This window comes from Choloepus didactylus, chromosome 6 (assembly GCF_015220235.1).
Source record: "Choloepus didactylus isolate mChoDid1 chromosome 6, mChoDid1.pri, whole genome shotgun sequence".
Classification (NCBI taxonomy): Eukaryota; Metazoa; Chordata; class Mammalia; order Pilosa; family Megalonychidae; genus Choloepus; species Choloepus didactylus.
The window spans coordinates 143,825,109-143,849,489 of record NC_051312.1 but is presented as its reverse complement, the minus strand read 5'-3'; the positions used below and the strand labels follow the sequence as shown (position 1 = coordinate 143,849,489).

The following is a 24,381-nucleotide window of genomic DNA, read 5'->3' as shown; positions in this document are numbered from 1 at the left end:
ATTGCAGATACTTTACTACGTCCCTGATATATATATCCTCTGAGGGGCATTGTTCCCTAATCAGGATGAAACTAGTGGTGGACAATTCCTTTTCTGCATATTACAGAAAACAAGATTTTGGGTGCCAATTTTCCTAAGCTTTTATTTATCATGAACAACTCTAATATTTCATTTTAAAAAGAAATAATATAATAATATAAATATAATAAGCTATTTAAAGTCCACATACAACCATGAAAATTGTGACATGACTCACCAGGGAGGTATGTCCACCAGCTCCTATGTTTCCCCATCACAGAAAATGATCACTATTTTAAGCAAGATTGTGATTAAATCTTACTTTGTGGCTAGTCCTTTACGACCTCTGCTGAAATCATTCCTCTCTGGGGCATCTGCATATCTCGAGTTTGACAATCCCCTCTCTGCTACACTCACTCTGGCTGAGACATCGTTCCCATGACGACCCCCACCTTCAGGCTCATTCTGAAACAACTCTCCAGAATTTCTCTCCCTCTTTCGCAATCTCCTTTTCTTTTCTTTCATTCTTTCACTGGGTTCTGCAACATTAGCTGTGTGACCTTCATCAAGGCACATAATCATTTCCTCAACTACTGAACAGGATGAGGAGACTTATCTTTCACGTGTATTTGTAAAGAATGTGGCACAACATTATGGATCACAATTGACTTTTTCTTTAAGAAATAAAATGGGTAAATAAAATGAACATATTAAAGAATAAATGTTTATACTAAAAAATGAGAAAAGATGTTAGATGGAAAATTCTTCAAAGAAGACTTTAGAAGGAAAAAAGAAGAGATGCAAAAGAAGAATAGGAAGATGGGGAGCGGCTGGAAGAAAAGAAAGAGACAACATAATGGAGGCACGGACTAAGGCAGTACCACTGGTTCTGCTCTCTTTCTTATCCTCTTCAGGGTGTTTTTCAGAGCAAGTCTGACATCCTTGTTCCTCAGGCTGTAGATGAGGGGGTTCAGCATGGGCACCACGTTGGTATAAAGTACTGAGAAAAATTTCTCCTGTCCCAAAGACCCAGAAGATGATGGTTTGACATAAGTGAGCAACGCAGATCCATAGAAAAGGCCAACAGTTATTAAGTGAGAGCCACAGGTGCTGAAAGCTTTGGACCACCCCTTGGCTGAAGGCATGTGAAGGATATTGAAAAGAATCAGAGCATAAGAGATACAGATAATCAGACTAGATACCATGACAACTGTGTCTACAATAATGGAAGCCAGGAGTTCATTGGCATAGGTGCTGCTGCAGGAGAGCTGGAGGAGGGGGAAGACGTCACACATGTAGTGGTTGATGACATTGGAATCACAAAATGTCAGCCTGATCATGTACCCTGTGTGAGCCATCGCACCAGCAAAACCCATCACGTATGAACCAGACATCAGCAGAGAACACACCTGAGGGGTCATGGTGACAGTGTACAGCAGGGGCTTACAGATGGCCACGTAGCGATCATAGGCCATGGCTGTCAGCACATAGCACTCAGAATTGACAAAGAAGCAGAAGAAAAATAGCTGAGCCATGCATCCTGCAAAGGAGATGATGTTCCTCTCTGAATTAAAACTCATGAGCATTTTGGGGGTAAAGACAGATGAATAGCAGAGATCCATGAAGGAGAGATTAAACAGGAAAAAGTACATAGGGATGTGAAGGTGGTTATTCAGGCAAATAACATTAATTAAAATTAAATTCCCCACCACAGTGACCACATAGTTCACCAAGAACAGAAAAAACAGAGGCAGCTGGAGCTCAGGTTGGTCTGTTAACCCCATAAGGATAAACTCAGTCACTGCAGAGACATTTTCCACAGCCATTCACATCACAGGAATGAGCCGTAGGAGCAGCGATGGAGGTGTCATTACGAAGGTACCCTCAGGCTTTGTCTGCAGAGGGAGTTCTGGGTCTGCTGTTTTACAAGATGAAGGTTGTGTGAAGACACACAGCAAGGCATCCAGGTGCCTGAAGTCCTGAGGAGATTCTCCAGGCCTGAGAGTCCAGATCATCCTTCCCTCTTCTCTCTCCTCTGCTAAGCTTGTGGGTCACTGTGCAGAGGATAGTGCTGGGAGACCTCCTAAAGCCTCAGGGTTTCCTCCCTCTGACTTGGGCTTCTCCCAGGCTCACATCAAGTGCTCCTCCAAAATCGTAGAGCTATGTAGTTTTGAATTTGTAAGGAAATTAGTAAGTCAGGGATGATTCCTTTGCCTGGAGACCTCACTGAAGCTGGGCCGATGGGATCCTTTGACCCTACTGTCCTGAGGGGGGAAAAATCTCTAATGATGAAGGAGGCAATAGCTATCATCATCTTCCTTGTTCATCAATAGGCTAGAAGAGGTATTGATGGGAATAAGCCATGATTTCTACTTGAGAATTTGCCCAGAAGGTCCTCTTCACTTGTAAAGAGGAAAACAAGATCTATATATGAGCCTTGCAAACAATCAGATGGCTTCAATGAGAATGAACTTTAGGTCCTATAGTTCTAGGGAAATTGATCAGAAGGTGGGAGAAGTGTCTTCTCCCACATGATTTTTCATCAAGTTTAATAAGACTCTTGAGGATAGAAATTACTGAGCCTGTGTTTACATCCTATATCATAGACCTACTATTCAAGCCTCTCAGTGAGGTCTCCAGGCAAAGGAATCATCCCTGACTTACATCTATTTCACATGAAGAATTCCTAATCCGCAATACAAATGATATTTGGCCCCTTTGGCCTTCTCTATCAGCTGCATCATAAGCACAGCTGTTATGGAAGAAGTTTCAGGAGCATACTGACTTGCCATTTCTAGTACTTTCCTACAAGTCTCAGGGGTTACATGCATAAAACATTAGATCATTACTTTATCACTATTTATGCTTATGGATTTCAACTCAAAAAAGTGATGGATGCACAGCTGCATGGTGGTGCTGTGGGTAATTGTACACTTTGGATCTCTGGATAGTTGTATGGTATCTGAACAATCGTAATAAAAATTTTTTTTTAATGATATAATAAAGTTGGTTGTCTGGCCCTCAATACAGAGTTTAATGCACATTTCTCCACTTCCTAACTGTGAGATTTTAGACAAGTTATGAAACTCTTCTCAAACTTTTATCCTCATTTATAAAATTAGGCTAAAAAAGAGCTATATTATAGGGTTGTACTGGGGATTAAATGAGTTAATTCACATAAAGTACTTGGACCATGCCTGGCACCTGAAAAGAGCCTGTTAAGTTCCAGCATCCCTTACCTTTCTCGTCTTCCACATTTGTGTATATACAGAGATTCTGAACTAAGAGACGTTTGAACATGAAACTTCTTTGTTCTGGTGAGCTGTCTATATTACAAGATGCATAACATGCCTGGCATCTACCCATTATGTACATACAAATACCCTCAACTGCACAACCACACTCAATTCTGAAAATGAAAATTTCTTTACTTTAGGGCTAGACATTTTTTAATGACTCCTGGGAGTCAAAATTGCTAAGATTTGAGAGATTCTGGTCTATATGTATAGGCTGAACCTCTGTCCTGCCTCTTGAACAATTTATTTTATGTCCTACAGATGCCTCAAATTCACATCTCGAACTGATTTGAGCATTTTCTTATGATACTCAGCAAGGCTCCATCTATGACCACCATTGTCTAAGTTCTTTTCACCACAACTGAGGCTACTAATCCAGAAATTAAGATATCATCCTATGCTCCTCCTCCTCACTCACCATCTTCTTCAAGTCTCCATGTCTGGAGAATCTGAAAATCTATTTCTTTAAATCCTCCTTTAAGTTTTCATTTGTCAAATGTTGGAAGCCAGAATTTCTTCTTTTTGAACATAATTTCTTCTTTTATTTTCCATTCATTATTTTCCTCTCTAGAAGATAATCTCAACTTTGTCTTCTAGGACTTTTGTTTATTTTTATTCTAATCTTCCTACCATTATTAATATTCAAGATTATATTTTTGTCCATTTATGAAACCCTTTTCTTGAAGTTTTCTTCTCTTTGTATTGTGTGTTTCCTTTAAATTGTATTTATTTGATCAGGTTTGCTCATTTTTTGTTAGAGGTTCTCTTAAAGTGTCTCAGCAGAGTTCAAAAAGGTGACCAGCCTCTCCATATGAGTGCTTATGAATTGTGAGACTCACTAAGATCATGATCTCTAAGTGGTAATGCCATCAGGATTTATCATGGGCTGGTTTGGTAACCCATAGAACTGTCTTCCCATCTGCCTAAAGTAAACAAGCCTGGCTCTTGGATACACTTAGCTGAACTGCTTAGAGGAAGAATGCTGAGTGTGTCAACATTTCTTACATACAACTTCACCTAATTTCCCATTTCAAAGAGGTAATAATATGCACATAATCACCTAATTCATACTCTTTGGGTTTTACTTTCTCCGTATAATATAACTATAATCTTTCCATAACTGCATGCAGTGATAGAGGAGATCTGAAAGACTTTCAAGCATTCCTCTTATTTTCTCCATCTTCAGCACTACTTCAAAAGATTCTTTACCTAAAATATCTGAGCATACAAGTGATTATATGGCATCAATTAGGAGTAATCTTGATTTTTCTCCAATTATTTCCTAATGTCACTTTCATGAGTATGCTAAAAGACATACTGCTCATTTATTTACCCAGCTTACAAAATTCTTTGTTGTGAATCTGCTGTTTTCTTTCTCCTTGTGAGTTAGTACCAGTTTCAGTTCCTTTTCTGTGGTGCTAGTGAGTTTAGGGAGGAATAGAACCAAGGTGTTATGTGAAGTCTGCCATCATCTTAAACCTCAGAACTCTGCGTGAACTTCTCAGATGAAACTGAAGCTCACTAAGACTAGAGACTAGAGATTACAGATCTGAGGTCTACAGAGCTCTAGTCTATTCAGAGTAGATTGTATATGAAGCCTAAAGCACTGCAAAGAGTCTGCCTATTTAATTCAGAATATTTACATTCCACAGACCATGTCACTCTTTAAAAAGTTAACTGGGTGGGGCAAGATGGCAGACTGGTGAGCTGTATGTTTTAGTTACTCCTCCAGGAAAGTAGGTAGAAAGCCAGGAACTGCGTGGACTGGACACCACAGAGCAATCTGACTTTGGGCATACTTCATACAACACTCATAAAAATGTCAAACTGCTGAGATCAGTGAAATCTCTAAGTTTTTGTGGCCAGGGGACCCATGCCCCTCCCTACCAGGCTCAGTCCCATGGGAGGAGGGGCTGTCAGCTCCGGGAAGAAGAAGGGAGAACTGCAGTGGCAGCCCTTATCGGAAACTCATTCTACTGATCCAAACTCCAAGCATAGATAGACTGAGACCAGACACCAGAGATTCTGAAAGCAGCCAGCCCAGCAGAGAGGAAACAGGCATAGAAAAAAACAACACGAAAAACTCCAAAATAAAAGCAGAGGATTTTTGGAGTTCTGGTGAACATAGAAAGGGGAAGGGCAGAGCTCAGGCCCTGAGGCTCATATGCAAATCCCGAAGAAAAGCTGATCTCTCTGCCCTATGGACCTTTCCTTAATGGCCCTAATTGCTTTGTCTTTTAGCATTTCAATAACCCATTAGATCTCTGAGGGGGGCCCTTTTTTTTTTTTTTAATCATTTTTTCTTTTTCTAAAACAATTACTCTAAGAAGCCCAATACAGAAAGCTTCAAAGACTTGCAATTTGGGCAGGTCAAGACAAGAGCAGAACTAAGAGAGCTCTGAGACAAAAGGCAATAATCCAGTGCCTGAGAAAATTCACTAAACACCACAACTTCCCAAGAAAAGGGGGGTGTCCGGTCACAGCCATCATCCTGGTGGACAGGAAACACTCCTGCCCATCGCCAGCCCCATAGCCCAGAGCTGCCCCAGACAACGCAGTGTGACGGAAGTGCTTCCAATAACAGGCACACACCACAAAACTGGGCGTGGACATTAGCCTTCCCTGCAACCTCAGCTGATTGTCCCAGAGTTGGGAAGGTGGAGCAGTGTGAATTAACAAAGCCCCATTCAGCCATCATTTCAGCAGACTGGCAGCCTCCCTACACAGCCCAGCAGCCCAGAACTGCCCTGGGGGGACGGTACTCACCGGTGACATAGCACAGTCATCCCTCAACAGAGGACCGGGGGTGCACAGCCTGGAAGAGGGGCCCACTTGCAAGTCTCAGGAGCCATACGTCAATACAAAGGACTTGTGGGTCAGTGGCAGAGACAAACTGTGACAGGACTGAACTGAAGGATTAGACTATTGCAGCAGCTTTAAAACTCCAGGATCACCAGGGAGATTTGATTGTTAGAGCCACCCCCCCTCCCTGACTGCCCAGAAACACGCCCCATATACAGGGCGGGCAACACTAACTACACACGCAAGCTTGGTACACCAATTGGACCCCACAAGGCTCACTCCACCACTCACCACAAAGGCTAAACGGGAGAACTGGCTTGTGGAGAATAGGTGGCTCGTGGACGCCACCTGCTGGTTAGTTAGAGAAAGTGTACTCCACAAAGCTGTAGATCTGATAAATTAGAGATAAGGACTTCAATTTGTCTACAAATCCTAAAAGAACCCTATCAAGTTCAGCAAATGCCAAGAGGGCAAAAACAACAGAAAATTATAAAGCATATGAAAAAACCAGACGATATGGACAACCCAAGCAAGCACCCAAATCAAAAGATCAGAAGAGACACAGCACCTAGAGCAGCTACTCAAAGAACTAAAGATGAACAATGAGACCATAGTACGGGATACAAAGGATATCAAGAAGACCCTAGAAGAGCATAAAGAAGATATTTGCAAGACTAAATAAAATAACAGATGATCTTATGGAAATTAAAGAAACTGTTGACCAAATTAAAAAGATTCTGGACACTCACATTACAAGACTAGAGGAAGCTGAACAACGAATCAGTGACCTGGAAGATGACAGAATGGAAAATGAAAGCATAAAAGAAAGAATGGGGAAAAAAATTGAAAAAATCGAAACGGACCTCAGGGATATGATAGATAATATAAAATGTCCGAATATAAGACTCATTGGTGTTCCAGAAGGGGAAGAAAAGGGTAAAGGTCTAGGAAGAGTATTCAAAGAAATTGTTGGGGAAAACTTCCCAAATCTTCTAAACAACATAAATATACAAATCATAAATGCTCAGCGAACCCCAAATAGAATAAATCCAAATAAATCCACTCCGAGACATATTCTGATCACACTGTCAAACACGGAAGAGAAGGAGCAAGTTCTGAAAGCAGCAAGAGAAAAGCAATTCACCACATACAAAGGAAACAGCATAAGACTAAGTGGTGACTATTCAGCAGCCACCATGGAGGCGAGAAGGCAGTGGCATGATATATTTAAAATTCTGAGTGAGAAAAATTTCCAGCCAAGAATACTTTATCCAGCAAAGCTCTCCTTCAAATTTGAGGGAGAGCTTAAATTTTTCACAGACAAACAAATGCTGAGGGAATTTGCTAACAAGAGACCTGCCCTACTAGAGATACTAAAGGGAGCCCTACAGACAGAGAAACAAAGAAAGGACAGAGAGACTTGGAGAAAGGTTCAGTACTAAAGAGATTCGGTATGGGTACAATTAAGGATATTATAGACAGAGGGGAAAAATATGACAAACATAAACCAAAGGATAAGATGGTTGATTCAAGAAATGCCTTCATGGTTATAACGTTGAATGTAAATGGATTAAACTCCCCAATTAAAAGATATAGATTCGCAGAATGGATCAAAAAAAATGAACCATCAATGTGTTGCATACAAGAGACTCATCTTAGACACAGGGACACAAAGAAATTGAAAGCGAAAGGATGGAAAAAAATATTTCATGCAAGCTACAGCCAAAAGAAAGTAGGTGAAGCAATATTAATCTTAGATAAGATAGACTTTAAATGCAGGGATGTTTTGAGAGACAAAGAAGGCCACTACATACTAACAAAAGGGGCAATTCAGCAAGAAGAAATAGCAAGAGAAATTGCTAAATATATAGAGACAAATGAAAATGAGAACACAGCATACCAAAACCTATGGGATGCAGCAAAAGCAGTGCTAAGGGGGAAATTTATAGCACTAAATGCATATATTAAAAAGGAAGAAAGAGCCAAAATCAAAGAGCTAATGGATCAACTGAAGAAGCTAGAAAATGAACAGCAAACCAACCCTAAACCAACTAGAAGAAAAGAAATAACAAGGATTAAAGCAGAAATAAATGACATAGAGAAGAAAAAAACAATAGAGAGGATAAATATCACCAAAAGTTGGTTCTTTGAGAAGATCAACAAGATTGACAAGCCCCTAGCTACACTGACAAAATCAAAAAGAGAGAAGACCCAAATAAACAAAATAATGAATGAAAAAGGTGACATAAATGCAGATCCTGAAGAAATTAAAAAATTATAAGAGGATACTATGAACAAATGTATGGCAACAAACTGGATAATGTAGAGGAAATGGACAATTTCCTGGGAACATATGAACAACCTAGACTGACCAGAGAAGAAATAGAAGACCTCAACCAACCAGTCAGAAGCAAAGAGATCCAATCAGTCATCAAAAATCTTCCCACAAATAAATGCCCAGGGCCAGATGGCTTCACAGGGGAATTCTACCAAACTTCCCAGAAAGAACTGACACCAATCTTACTCAAACTCTTTCAAAACATTGAAGAAAATGGAACACTACCTAACTCATTTTATGAAGCTAACATCAATCTAATACCAAAATCAGGCAAAGATGCTACAAAAAAAGGAAAACTACCGGCCAATCTCCCTAATGAATATACATGCAAAAATCCTCAGAAAAATACTTGCAAATTGAATCCAAACACACATTAAAAAAATCATACACCATGACCAAGTGGGGTTCATTCCAGGCTTGCAAGGATGATGGGAGCTTGCTGGGAGAGAGCTTCTTTCTGGGACCACGAGGCTTTGCAGCTTGGGCTATGGGGGAGGGGGTCTTGGAACTTGGATCCACAGGTTTTACTTACAGATTTTATGCTGTGTTCTCAGGCATTCCTCCCAATTCAGGTTGGTGTATGATGAGTGGATGGTCTCATTTGTCCCCCCGCAGTTATTCTGGATTATTTACTAGTTGTTTCTGGTTTTTTGCAGTTGTTCCAGGGGGACTACTTAGCTTCCACTCCTCTCTTTGCTGTCATCTTGCCCCGCCTCCAGATCAGTTTCTTTTAATTAATTCAAATCTTGCCTAACCCAAAAGTCTCGATCAGAGAGAACTGCCTAGCTATATTATCAGCAAAATGTTAATTTGTAAATAAGATGTATATTTTGGTGTGATGGGAACCTAATTAGACCATGCAACAATATTCCTTCATTTATAGGGAAACTCCACACAGATTAAATTTCATACTGTAGATGTTTGTTGTAGATGGAAACTCCTTTTTTTAGTGCCTTTCGAATTTAAGAAGGCCCTTCTCTGAGGACCCAGACTTCTCACTGGGCTATGCCATGATTTAGGCCATTTAGACAATTTATTTAGCAACTTCACAGAGGCAGAAAATTTTCCAGTAAGTGCCTCTTTGATAAAACAGGTAATATCTACAATACTGTAAACTCCAGTTGTTTGTACCTGTGGTGAAATAATACATGTACAGCCAAATTGTGGGATTTACTAGGGTATATTTCTGAGTCGAAATGTCCAGAAATGTTATGGTTTTTTACGTATTCAAACAGCAGTTTGATGCTTTTGAAATGTTCAAAAATTTCATCCTACAGCAAGTTTGAGCAAAGGAAAGGTATGCATTCAAGCAAGGCTAACTTGGATTTGGAAAACGGAAATTGAATGGATGTCACATAAAGGAGCGACAGAGCCCCTTTCTGTTTCTCCATCTTTGCTGTAGTTCTGAGAGAGAAACACAGCCAGACTCACCAGCTCTTGATACATCCTAAGTCTGATTTGAAGCTTGAATGTCTGCAGTCAGAATCATGTTATAATGGAGAGCCAGCATTTGTGTAAGGATGCTAGGGAAGAGAGTCTAGTGTCTCTTTTTTCATAGCACAAGCCGTTGTGGAGTTAGCAGGGGGATTAAAAAATCCCATTCATATCATTAATTTCTCTTAACTGCAGATTCTTATCCAATAGGCTGCATCATGGATTTCCCTTTTCTTAATCTAACTTATTTAGTGCAGCAGTTTCAACATCACATATGATTTCTTGAGAAGATATTAATAAGAGATACCAAAGAAGAAGCTCCAAAACAATTAAAAAAAACCCTAGAATTGAAATGTGAGAATTCTTAAGTGCATTGTTCTAAGCATTTCACTTATATTAGCTCAATTACGTGTCACAATCACATAATGAAAGAGATACTAGTATTCCCACTCGTATCTTACAAACTCTCTGAGGCACCAAGTTTAAATAACTTGTGTATGGTGTTAGAGTTAGTAATTATGGAGGTAGGAATCAACCACATGCCCTCTAACTTCAGAGCCTTTATTCTTTTTTTTCAAAATATGGTTTTAATGAGATATATTGATGTATTTTATTGAGATATATTCGTATACCCTACAATGGTTTGTTCACAGTGCTATCATATAGTTGTGCATTCCTCACCACAATTAATATTTGAAAATTTTACTTCCTCCTCCCAAAATAAAAATAAAAGTAACACCTTAAACATTCCATCCCCCCCAACCTACCCTATTTTTCGTTTAATTTTTGTCCCCATTTTTCTATTCATCCATCCATATACTGGATAAAGGGAGGGTGAGCCAGAAGGTTTTCACAGTCACACAGCCACACCATATAAGCTACATAGTTATACAATCATCTTCAAGAATCTGGGCTACCGGGTTGCAGTTCCACAGCTTCAGGTATTTCCCTCTAGCCATTCCAACATACTAAACACCAAAAAGGGTTATCTATATAGCTCATAAGAATAACCTCCAGAATGACTTCTGGAATCCCATTTGAAATCTTTTCACCACTGAAACTTAATTTTGTTTCATTACACTTCCTCCTTTTGGTCAAGATTTTCTCAGTCCCAAGATGCTGGGTCCAGGCTCATCTGTGGGAGTCATGTCCTGCGTTTCCAAGTGGATTTACACCCCTGGGAGTCATGTCCTACATCATGGGGAATGCAGTGAGGTTACCTGCAAAGTGGGCTGAAAGAGAGAGGCAACATCTGAGCAACAAAGACGTTGTCTAGGGGAGACCCTTAGGCACAATGATAAGTAGGCTTATCCTCTCCTTTTCATTAACAAGCTTCATAACGGAAAGCCACCAGATTGAGGGGTTGGTCTACTAAATTGTTAGTCTTCAATATTTGTGAGAATATCTGTAATAGCCCAGGTGGTGAAGTCCCCGTTCCTCAGGGGGTCCTGCAAATACATTTTTATTCTCTGCTGAAATTACTTTGGGATGTACTGGGATCTCACATCCTATTCAGACTTCCATGTACTCATGATGTTTGAATAAACTGACTATACAATTAAATTATTTAGTGTCCTACAGAAAATGCAGATCCTGCACCAAATAAATATCTCTTTCCTTGGTCTCACATGGAAGTGGAAGTTTTAAAACATGGTATTGTCCTTTACCCTTCGGTCTAATTTGCTTTAGTCCTAACCATATCAGTAAAATTCATGTCTCCAATTGAAATCTGAACTCCTTTTCAGCTTTTCTAACAGTTGCTGTATGAGGTAATGCTGACATTCACAGCTGCTGAGGTCTAGCTCTGAGTTTCAGGTGTCACACAGATACCCAGAGTTCCAGAGAGTGACCAGGTTATACACAGAGAGCTCAGCATCTCAGAATTTAGAGATAACCGTTACAACTCGGGAATAGATGTGACTGCTCTAAGAACTTACAATCTAGGGACCATTACAATAAGCATTCCCCTGATAAGCTGTGCTATAAGCTTCAGTTCTCAGAGTTTCCACATTATAGTTGATCCATATTAGTGAGTCATAAAGTGTTTGTCTTTTCCTTTCTGGAGTACTTCACTCAAAATGCTGTCCTTAAGATCCATTCATCTAGTTGCATGTCTCACAACTTCATTCCTCCTTTCAGTTGCTCAATTTTCTATTGTTTGTGTGCACTACACTTCACCATTTTGTTCATTAGTTGATGTACCCTTAAGCCACCTCCTTCTCTTGCAAATCGTAAACACTGCCTCCATAAACACCAGTTTGCAAATGTCCATTCGTGTTCTTGCTCTCAGATCTTCTAAGTATATACCCCATAATGCAGTTGCAGGACCTTATGGTACCCACATACTTAGCTTCTTGTGGAACCACCAACTTTCCTCTAGGTAGGCTGCACCATTCTACTTCCCACCAACAGCGAATAGGTCTACCCGTCTCTCCCCATTTTCTCCAGCACTTGTATCCCTCTCTTTTTATTTTTCTCTGCAATTTTATAGGGATATATCCACATACCATGCAATCAACTATGGTGTACAATCAGTTATTCACAGTATCATTATAAAGTTCTGCATGCATCACCACAATCAGTGCTTGAACATATTCTTTACACAAAAAAAATTTTTTTAAAGTGTGATAAAAAAGGTGAAAGAAAAAATAAAAATACAATACAATAGAGGAATAAGGTCAGACAACACCACCACTACCAAGAATCACATACCCCTCCCTTATAGGCCCCTCTTATAGACATTTAGCTTTGGTATATTGCCTAAGTTATACAGCTGCAGTCTTTATCTTCTGTCTTCCCTTCCGGTGTCATACATACCCCTAGCTTTCCTCTTTCAACATTATTCACAGAGAACTTTTTTCACTGTACTTACAATATTGTGGTACCATCACGCAATATTTTGCTATCCATTTCTGGATCTATACAATCAATCCTGTTGAACATTCTATATTCCTTCAGCATCTAATGCCCTATTTTTATCCTCTGTCTCCTGATAACCTGTGTTGTCCATTTTAACTCTCAAAGTTTGCTCATTAATATTAGTTCATATTAGTGAGATGATACCATTTTTGTCCTTTTGTTTTTGGCTAATTTTGCTCAACATAACATCCTCACGGTTCATCCATGTTGTTATATGTTCCATGACTTTGTTCTGTCTTACAGCAGCATAATCCTCCATCATACGTATATGCCATAGTTTGTTTATCCACTCGTCCATTGTTGGACATTTGGGCTGTTCCATCTCTTGGCCATCATGAATAATGCCATTATAAACATTAGTTTACGAGTGTCCATTCGTGTCTTACCTTTCAGTTCCTCAGAGTATATAGTGAGTAATGGAATTGCAGGATCATATGGGAATTCTATACTTAGTTCCCAGGGGAAACCCCATACTGTCTTCCAGAGTGGCTGCACCATTCTACATTCCCACCAACAGTGAGTAAATGTGCCTCTTTCTCCACATCCTCTCCCACACCTGTAATTTTCTGTTATATTGATAACAGACATTCTAGTAGGTATGAAATTATATCTCATTGCGATTTTGATTTGCATTGCCTTCATAGCCAGTGAAAGTGAGCATCTTTTCATATGTTTTTGAGCCATATGTATTTCCTCTTCAGAAAAGTGTCTATTTCTTTTGCTCATTTTTTAATTTGGTTGTTTGTCTTTTGTTCTTGAGTTGTAGGATCTCTTTATTAAATCCATATCTGGATATTAAATCCTTATCTGATATGTGGTTTCCAAATACTGTCTCCCATTGCATAGGCTCCCTATTTACTTTTCTGACAAAGTCCTTTCACATACAAAAGTGTTTAATTTTGAGGAGATCCCATTTATCTATTTCTTCTTCCAGTGCTTGCATTTTGGGTGTAAGGGCTAGGATACCACCTCTTATCAAAAGATCTTTCAGATATTTCCCTACATTTTCTTCTAAAAGTTTTTTGATCTTAGCTCTAATATTTAGGTCTTTGATCTATTTCAACTTAATTTTTGTACAAGGTGTGAAATAGGAGTCCTCTTTCATTCCTTTGGATATGGAAATCTGGTTCTCTGAACACCATTTGTTGATTTATCCCTTCTATTTTGCCTTTCATTCCCATAAATTCTGCCATTTGTTCACTGTGCCTGGGATCAGGTGTATATAGGTTCTGAGAAGTCCTAACATTCCCTTGCACTTTCTGGTCTATCTAGCAGATGGTGCTGTTTGGTGAGTTAGTTGTACAAGAAGGTGTTTACCTTCTGGGTCTGAGGCTTTGTCTGACCAGGCGAGGCTGATGTACCTCTTGGAACTCAGCTGCATCTGGCTGGGTGGGGCTGAATTACCTGTTGTAGCCTGGCTGAGTCCAGTTGGGTGGGCTTGACTTATCTCTTGGAGCCCAGGTGAATCTTGCTGGGTGGGGCTAAATTACTCAGCCAACTGAGTTTGGCTGGTTGGGGTTCAATTATCTCTTGGAGCTCAGCTGAGTCTGTTTGGGTTGTACTGATTTACCTTTTTGTACTCCTTCTGACTGGGCACAGCTGAAAGTGTTGTTTTCTTGTACCCTCACTTTGCTGGGCAAAGTCTGAGTCAGTGTGGGACTGTACCCTCCACTGTCTCTGTGGCAGTGGAGTCCCCCAGGTGCCACAGTTTTCAGCCATCTCCCAGGGAAGTATCAGGCCACCTGTCACTATGTTCCTCAATGGTGGGGGAAGAGCTTTCAGAATCAGGGCTCAAAATAGTCTCTGCCCACATTTTCTCAGACTTTTCTTCTCTTACTGAACATTGAAATATCTTCCCCTCTCCCCCTGATCTCCAAATGATGGGGATCTTTCCCACTGCTGTCATTGATTTTTTAGTCTGCATCTCTGGTTGGAGGAGAGAGGAATCCTAATTGCTGGTTCTGTGTATCTTTTGTGATTCACAAGACTGAGTGGGGGGGGAGGGGAGAGGACCTTCCATCCTTGAACAGTTTTCCTACCTTATACTGTCTTCTTCTTCATTCAGCATGTATAGGGTCCTTCTCCCCCCCCCCCCCATACCTTCCTCCTTAGTTCCGAACAAGTCAAGGTTATTTCCCTTTTGCAGGGAATATCTTAGGAGAAGTTTTTGGCAGCTGTTCACATTGCCATGTTGATGTCACCCCAACTTATCTTCTTTCTGAGGGACCTCTTCTATTTTGCTTCCAATGACTCATTCCCAAAATCTTCATTCTGAGGAAGGTGATTTTTGTTCTCACTGTCTCAGGGCTTGTTTGAAAGGGGCAAGGACACCATGAGTCTCTGCACATGCTCTGTAGGCTGCAGAGTCCGACTATGCCTTTGTTTGACTGTAAGACAAGCTCAGGAAAGAATTTTAGTAATGGGAGAGCAAGAAGTTATGATAACCAACAAGTTTTGGCCCAAATTTTGATTTTGAATTAGGACTCCAAGCTATCTGGCCTGTGGTTTCAATACTAGCACCATATAAATGGAACCATATAATAGATTGTCTTTGGCTTCTGGTTTCTTTAATCCAGCATGTTTTTGAGGTTATTCTATGTTGCAGCTTGTATCAGTTTATTCCTTTTTATTGCCTAATATTATGCCATTAAATTGTTTATCCATTAATCAGTTGCTGCACATTTTAGACTGTGCCCAACTTTGGTTATTATGAATAATTATGCTATGGACCTCTCTTTGTGTGGATATATGGATTCATTTCTCTTAGATAAATTACTAGGTATGGAATTTCTAGGTTAAGTGGGAAGTTTTAACTTTTCTAAGGAACTGCCAATATGTTTTCCAAAGAGGGTCTATGGCTTATATTCCCATCTGCAATATATGAGGGTTTGAGTTTCTCCACATCCTGTTTAATACTTGATATTGTGTGTTTTTAAGTTATATTTATTCTAGTGGGTATCTAGTATTGTTCTAATTTATATATCCCTAAATAATATTGATATTGAGTATCTTTTATTAAGCTTATTATTCATTTGGTGAAATGTCTAACATAAATATTTTGCCTATTTTCTAATTGGCTTATTTATCTTATTAAGTTTTAAGAGTTCTTTATATTTACTGCATACAAGTTCTTTTCAGATTTATAATTTGAAAATATATTCTCACTTTGTGTCTTGATGTTTCACTTTCTTAATTGTGTCTTTTGAAGAGCTTATGTTTTTAATTTTAAAGAAGTCCAATTTATCAGTTTTTTTTCTTTTACTGATCATGCTTTTGATATCAGGTCTAAGAATACCTAGTAGTAACTTGTGATTTTTTTCTGTTTTTTTTTTTCTAAATTATTACTATTTTACATTTTACAATTAAGTCTATGATCCATTTTCAGTTAATTTTTATATGCAGTGTGATATTTAGGTAGAAGTTCTTTCATTTTAAGCCTATGGATGTCTTATTCCTGCAGCTCCATTTGTTGAAAAGGCTGTCTTTCCTCCATTGAATTGCTTTTGCACATTTGTCAAAAATGAGTTGGGAATATTTTGGGCCTCTGTCTGGGTTCTCTATTCTGTTCCAATGATCCATGTGTTTATCTGTTTGCCAGTATCAGATAGTCTTGATTATTGTAGCTATATAGAAGTGTTCAAATTGGGTAGACTAATTCTGTCCACTTTACTCTTTGTTTTCAAATTTGTTTTGAGTGTTCTCATTCCTTTTTCTTTCCATATATATTATAGAATAATTTTGTCAATATCTTTAAAAAATCTGCCTTTGATTTTGATAGAAATTATATTAAATCGTAGATCAATTTTGGAAGAATTGATATATTTATTATATTGAGATATGGAAGTTTCCAATCAATAACATAGTATGTATCTTAGCTTATTTTGATCTTCTTTAATTTCTTTCACCTGGGTGATATAATTTTGAGGATACAGATATCATACGTGGTTTTTAAAAATAGATTTATATTTATGCGCTTTGTCAATATACTATGATTTTAATTTTAGTTTCCACATGTTTTTTGTTGGTAAATAGAAATGTAGTTGATTTTTATGTATATGGCTTTTTTTTAATAGAACTGTATTTTGCAATCAAGAAGAGAAAGTTACTCAAATTTTAAATTCTATAATCGCCAAACTCCTGCAATAAAATTCACATTTTTATGTTTATGATTTTTTTATAGAACTGTATTTTCCAATCAGGAAGAGAAAGTTGCTCATACTTTTAATTAAATTCTATAATCTGCAAACCCCTGCAGTAACATTAACATAGAATTGATTTTTGCATTTTGATTTTGTACATCCTGACTTTGCTGAACTTGTTTATTAGTCTTGGGAGGTTTTTAATTGTTTTTGTGAATCTCTTGGGGTTTTCTATGTAGTCAATAATAACATCTATAAGGAGGAACATTTTTATTTATTTATTTATTTTCTAGATTCTTCTATTTCCTTTTCTTGTCATATTTCACTGACTAGTACTTCCAGTACGTTGTTGATAGGAGTGGTAAGAGCAGACTTCCTTGTTTTCTTTCAGATTATAGGGTGAAAGAATTCAGCCTTTCAACATTAATGTGATATTAAGCATAAATTTTATTTTCATTTATGGCATTTTTATCATTAGTAAATGTCCTTATTTATATCTGATAATACTCTTTGTCTTGGAGTTTATTTTATATAATACTAATATAACTCCAACTTTCTTATGTTACTTTTGCATAGTATATCTTTTTCCATTAATTTACTTTCATTTGTCTTTGAACTTAAACCACATCACTTAGAGAAGTATATATTTGGATGTTTCCCTTTTGTTATTTATTCTGACAGTCTTTGCCTTTTTGAAAATATAGTTTTTATTAGAGAAGTTGTGGGTTTACAGGAATTCATGCAAATTTCCACTATATCTCTGTTTACATGCAGTTTTCCTTATTATGAACACTTTGCATTAGTGTGGTACCTTTGTTGCAATTTATGAAACAGTATTATTGTAATTATACTGTGGACTATAGTCCAAAGTTTACATTAAGGTTAACTGTTTCTGTTGTAGAGTTCTATATATATTTTAAAAGAAATGTATTCTAGTAGCATATATACAACATAGAATTTCCCCCTTTAACCACATTCAAATATGTAATTCAGTGGTGATAGTTATATTCACAATGCTTTGCTATCATCCTGTTCTAGTTTGTTAATGCTGCCAGAATGCAAAATACCAGAAATGGATTGGATTTTACAAAGGGGGTTTATTTGGTTACACAGTTACAGTCTTTAGGCCGTAAAGTGTCCAAGGTAACGCACCAACAATCAGGTACCTTCTCTGGAGGATTGCCATTGGTGTCTGGAAAACCTCTTTTAGCTGGGAAGGCATGTGGCTAGCGTCTGCTCCAAGTTCTGTTTTCAAACTGGCTTTCTCCTGGGACGTTCCTCTTTAGGCCACAGCTTCTCTTCAGAATGTCACTCTCGGTTGCTCTTGGGGCATTTGTCCTCTCTTAGCTTCTCCAGAGCAAGTGTCTGCTTTCAATGGCCATCTTTAAACTGTCTTTCATCTATAGCTCCTCTCTCAGCTCCTGTGCATTCTTCAAAGTTTCCCTCTTGGCTGTAGCAAGTTTGCTACTTCTGAGTTTGTATAGTGCTCCAGCGAACTAATCAAGGCCCATACTGAAGGGTGGGGCCAAACCTCTATGGAAATTATCCCATCAAAGTTATCATCTACAGTTGGGTGGATCACATCTCCATTGAAACACTCAAAGAATTACAATCTAATCAACACTGATATGTCTGCCAACACAAGATTGCATCAAAGATAATGGCATTTGGGGGGGCTTAATACATTCAAACTGGCACACATCCCTACCATCCAACTCTCAAATCAGTGAAAGATTATCTTTTTGCTGTTTGTCTATAAAATATGCATTATCAGACACTGATTATTTATGTGGGCTCAAGTATTTTAAACTGAGCATAATAAGTAAATTTGACTGAAATATATATCATCTCCTCCTAAAAGTAATATACTATATGGAATTATAATTATTAAAATTTTCTTAATATTAATTATATTTGCATCTTTTATGGGACATAGAGGTTCCTTTATCGTATTCCTTATCCTTGGGGATTATATAGTCCCTGATGGGAAGTTCACATTTACCGTCAGGAATTAGGGCATAAACACAGAAACAGTTTTTTCTCTGCAGGTCTCATCATGATGGGAAGGTCCTAGGAGACACCTATGCCTTGATTTCTAATCAAGCCTAAAAGAATTATAAGCCCAAGGTGAAGGCCATGTGTTCTGTGACATGGTGGCTCTAGGGTTCCCTACACATACCCTCTTGGCACATTTGTGGCTAGAAATTTGACCTATGCCTCAGAATTATTCCTGGAACATTGTTATTGTGAGATCTGTTGTTAAACCTTCTTACCCTTAAAGGGAGAAGAAATTCTGGAAGTATATTTGTTCAGCTTTGATATCTCCAAAGCCACTTCTTTCTCCAGGACAGTGGAGGTGAAATACACATAAAGAGGCAGCACTGAGGTCTCTCAGTGGAAAGAGGGTGAGTTAATTAAGGTTTTATTTTCCCTCATACTTTCTATGTTGTTGAAAGATGACAAAACTCATTGAAAGCCAAGAAATTCAGAGATGTGAAGCTCTGAATTTACTGCCTGCATTTTATCTATTCTGTGTTGGCTTCATACTCAGTCTTGTAGCAAACAGCTGTAGAAATACAGGTGACTTATTCAGAACATAAAAATGTCAGAGGAGGGAGAGGAGATGTGTCTCTTTCTTAAAAAATTATTTACATGCTGCATATATATATATATATATATGAGACCTTATATATCATAAGCATGGAGCTTGATAAATTTTCACAAACTTAACGACTAAAATATCCCACACTCAGACTAATTCTATTTCTCTTTCATTCCCTCCTACAAAAACCTGGGAAAGCACAATTACCTCCTTTCATTCACTGTCCAGCTGTGATGAAACAGAGATGGAGAATGTATAGAAACACTGGGGTTTATGGTTGCTTATAAATTTTGGGCTCCTCTGTTAAAGGTTTCCTCAATACTTGGTTCCAGTTGTTGACTTCCAGTGTTCTCTTAATTAAACATCTCATAGCTAGACTATGAGGACTCCCATACCATAAGGAGAATGTTGGTAGGGTCTCTGCCCTAGTGAAATATTCTCCTCATGTTGCATCATCGCAGAGGATCCAAGGTGTCAATTATAGCAATGGAGACATGAGTAAGGACTAAGGAGTAAAGGTCCAGATGAATGAGAGGGAGAGTTGGGGGAGACATCCCACTACCTGAGCTCATCGGTAGGTAGACTCATACCTCAACTCCCCATCACTATGTCTTTTAGTAAAAGACAGGAGGAATTATTCTTTGCAAGACAGCTCATGAAGATAAAAGACACAATGACTGAATGTGGGGAATGAGTCTTCCATGTTGCCTGAGGCATATCTGGGGTGGTGGCTTAGAACGCTGAGCCGTAGGCCTGCATAGAATGCCATGCAGGCCCGCCCTGTAAAGATGTGTGTCTTGTGACTACCATTGTCTTAAACCTAGATTGTATGCACCTTTAGCATATACACCTGATCTTCTGAAATAAATAGCTGGAGCAAGGCTGCATTGTCATCCACTTAGCACGAGATGCAAATGGGCCCCCTGCTCCCTTAATTCTTAGCTTTGTGTCCGTGTCTCATTCCTGCATTTCCCTGTCAGCAAGAAGTGGTGCCCGAACAGGGACTTAAGACTCAGACCTGGTTCCTGACAGAAGAATTGCTTGAATGAAGGAGGTACAGCGGCGCTGGAACTCGGGTGGAGGTAACGGCCATGTTTGTATGCGTTCCTTGTAGAATGACCCCGAGCATTATAAGCAGGGTAATGGGTAATGCTGCCTTCAGCATTACCCATTACACAATAAATATGTTTCCTATATTTCCCTCTTATGGCAGCTGCTGCGGGCCAGTGGTGTCAAGATGGGGGAGTCACAAATCTTAGAATTGCTACAGGTTATTGAAAAGTACTGCTCTTGGTTCCCTACCCTTGGCTCCCTTGAACTGCATGACTGGGAGTGGGTAGGTAAGGAATTGAAACAAAAACATATGCAAGGAGTTGATTTACCTGTTACTATTTGGTCTACATGGTCTTTAATTAAGTCTCTTCTTGAAACTTTAAAAACTGACGATGAGGAGGAAGAATTTGAGTCTGATGACAATACTGGTCCCAATCCTCTTTCTGATGATGATAAGGGTAAAAAAGATCCAGTAAAATCTCAGGTTTTTTGTTCTTGTCGATGCCCCAGGCCTCCTTCTGCGCCTTGCTGGGAGGAATGGCCCCCGCCTCCTCCTCCGCCTCTTCCTGCACATAGCTGTACCCCTGCAGTTAAACCTGCCCGCCTCTCTGGCATACAGCAGGGTCTGGCAGAAGCCAGGCAGCAAAGAGATTTAGAGGCCATATGTTGTCCTGTTGCCTTCCCTGTTAATGGTTCATGAGGAAGTGCCTCCTGGACGAGACGTTAATTATCCTGATGGAGTCTATACTTACTTCCATGATCATGTCCCATTTGCAGTTCTTAAAGAATTGAAAAAAGCTGTACAAACGTATGGGGTTCATTCCCCTTTTTCAGTTGGTGTATTGCAAAGTTTAGCTGAAGGTTCTCATCTAATTCCCATAGATTGGACCACATTAGCCCGTGCAGTCCTTAGCCCAGGAGGATATCTACAATTTAGGACTTGGTGGAAGGAGCATGCAGAACTACAGGCTGCACACAATCGACAACAGAAACTAAATATAAATTTAGATCAATTACTGGGCCACGGAGCTTATTCCACTGTTGAAAATCAGTCTGTTTATAATGATCAGCAGTCGAGCAGATTCACCATTGTTGTTTGCAAGCTTGAAACAAAATTGACGCTAAGGGTAAAGCTGCACAATCCTTTCAAAAGGTTTTACAAGGGCTGAAAGAATCGTATCCAGATTTCATTGCCCAGCTCCAAGAGACAATACTGAAACATTATTTCCAGAAAGCACCTCCTATATGGTGGAAGGACATGCTAACTAATGAATGGACAATGGGTACTTTATTAACATGGGGAAGAGGTTATGCTTGTGTTTCCCCAGGTGATGGACGAGCACTACTTTGGATACCGGCCTGACGACTGAAGCCGTACCATGCACCCAGCAAAGAAAAGAAAATTCCTATGGGACATCGAGCCACCAGTGATGCAGTTTCAGGGTCTGACACTGAAGACAACAGTGATCGGGCCAACACCCTGAACTTGGGAAGCCCAACATCCAACTTGGGGTCAGATAAAGAAATTATGTCAGTATGCTGAAAAATAAGTCCAATGAGACAAGCTGCCTATGACAGGTTCTAACCTGATGGCAGCAATGTTGGCTCTTATTGCTATTGCTGTGAGTATATCTCCGGCATGTGCTCATTCTGGAAATTATACCTATTGGGCTTATATTCCTAACCCCCCATTGCTGCAACAAGGCAACAGTTCATTCAGTTTTCCCTCCTCCTTATTTTGGCTGCCTGGGTCCGAACCATTGTTGGGCATGGAGGCCACGGGGCATAGGCTGTCAAGGAGACAAAACTAACCCTCTTGGGGGGTGTTGCCCCTCCCTTATATCACCCTGTATGGCCCCAGAGGATGGCTGGTTAGCCAGAGACGGGTAAGATTCCTCAGGGAAGGAACAACCTAAGACAGGCACAGTCGCAGAGGGGCCATCAGGAGAAAACTTGGGGGCCAACAGAGGTGGGGCACAGAACCTCACCCCCCCAGCTTTGCAAGGGTCTGAACCCTCACCCCTTTTTAAGGGAGGTCTCCTGCCCCCGTGGCTACTTTGTTTCCCACACCCAGCTCAGATCGGAGCCCAAGTGGCAGACAGAGATCTGACCAGCGGCTAAAATAAAAAGGGGGATATGTGGGGAACTGAGTCTTCCATGTTGCCTGAGGCATATCTGGGGTGGTGGCTTAGAACGCTGAGCTGCAGGCCTGCATAGAATGCCATGCAGGTCCGCCCTGTAAAGATGTGTGTTTTGTGACTACCATTGTCTTAAACCTAGATTGTATGCACCTTTAGCATATACACCTGATCTTCTGAAATAAATAGCTGGAGCAAGGCTGCATTGTCGTCCACTTAGCACGAGATGCAAGTGGGCCCCCTGCTCTCTTAATTCTTCTCTTTGTGTCTGTGTCTCATTCCTGCGTCACCCTGTCAGCAATAACTGAAATGTTGAGGGTGTGTGTCCCAGTACGTTCAGTTCCCATGTAGCAAAGGAGCGTTTGAATTCCGCCAGTGTGAGTCCCGTTCTTATAGTGAGAGTTTGTAAGGACAGGGCTGGGTTCTCCATTAATGTAATTTTCTTCTTTCCTCACAGATTTCTGATGATGAGAATGCTAGCCATAAATGACTCCTTAGTGACTGAATTTGTTCTTGCTGGATTAACAGATCGTCCAGAACTCCAGCAACCCCTCTTTTACCTGTTTCTGATGATCTGCATTGTCACCATGGTGGGTAACCTTGGCTTGATAACTCTAATTGGGCTGAATTCCCACCTTCACACTCCCATGTATTATTTTCTCTTCAATCTTTCCTTCATTGATCTCGTTTACTCTTCTGTTGTCATCCCCAAAATGCTGATGAACTTGATATCAAAGCAGAATTTCATCTCCTTTGTGGGATGCATGACCCAGCTGTTTTTCTTTCTCTTCTTTGTCATCTCTGAGTGCTATATGTTGACTTTGATGTCCTATGATCACTATGTGGCCGTCTGTAACCCATTGCTGTATAAGGTCACCATGTCCTCTCAGGTCTGTTCTGAGCTGGTGCTTGCTGTATATGTGATGGGATTTGCTGGAGCCACTGTCCACACGGGGTGCATGCTCAGACTGACCTTCTGCAGGGCTAACATCATCAACCATTACCTGTGTGAAATTCTCTCTTTCTTCCAACTCTCTTGCACCAGCACCTATGTCAACAAGGTGGCAGTTCTCATTGTGTTGGGCATTAATATCACTGTACCGAGTCTTACCATCCTAATTTCTTAAATTTTCATCCTGACTAGCATTCTTCACATCAAATGCACTCAAGGAAGATCAAAAGCCCAGCACTTGTAGCTGTCACATCACTGCTATTTCTTTTTTTTGGGTCAGGAGCTTTTATGTATCTGAAGTATTCTTCTCCTGGATCTATGGAACAGGGGAAAGTTTCTTCTGTTTTCTGTACTAATCTGGGGCCCATGCTCAATTCCCTGATCTACGGCTTGAGGAACAAGGATGTCAAAGTTGCTCTGAGCAAAGCCCTGATCAAAATCCAGAGGAGAAACATATTCTTATTCAGAGTAATGAAAATGTAAAGAAATACAAGAACTTCAACTTTTTATTGATGTTTTCCATGAAGAAGTTTTATTCATCATGATTGTACAGATTGTTTTATTCAGTGTGGATTAATATACTTGTCTGATTTCCCTTATACCTAATCTTGTCTTTTTCTTTGCTACCTTATCATCTGTACCTTTCACAAGTTTGCTAAATAATTAATAGCATATGTATAGAAGCAACAT

At 39.6% G+C, this 24,381-nt stretch overlaps 2 pseudogenes; one reads left to right on the top strand and one right to left on the bottom strand.

Annotated features, from left to right (window-relative positions):
- Nucleotides 1-887: 887 nt before the first annotated feature.
- On the bottom strand, nucleotides 888-1,868 carry LOC119537529 (annotated as a pseudogene).
- Nucleotides 1,869-23,326: 21,458 nt separating this feature from the next.
- On the top strand, nucleotides 23,327-24,174 carry LOC119537408 (annotated as a pseudogene).
- Nucleotides 24,175-24,381: the final 207 nt, after the last annotated feature.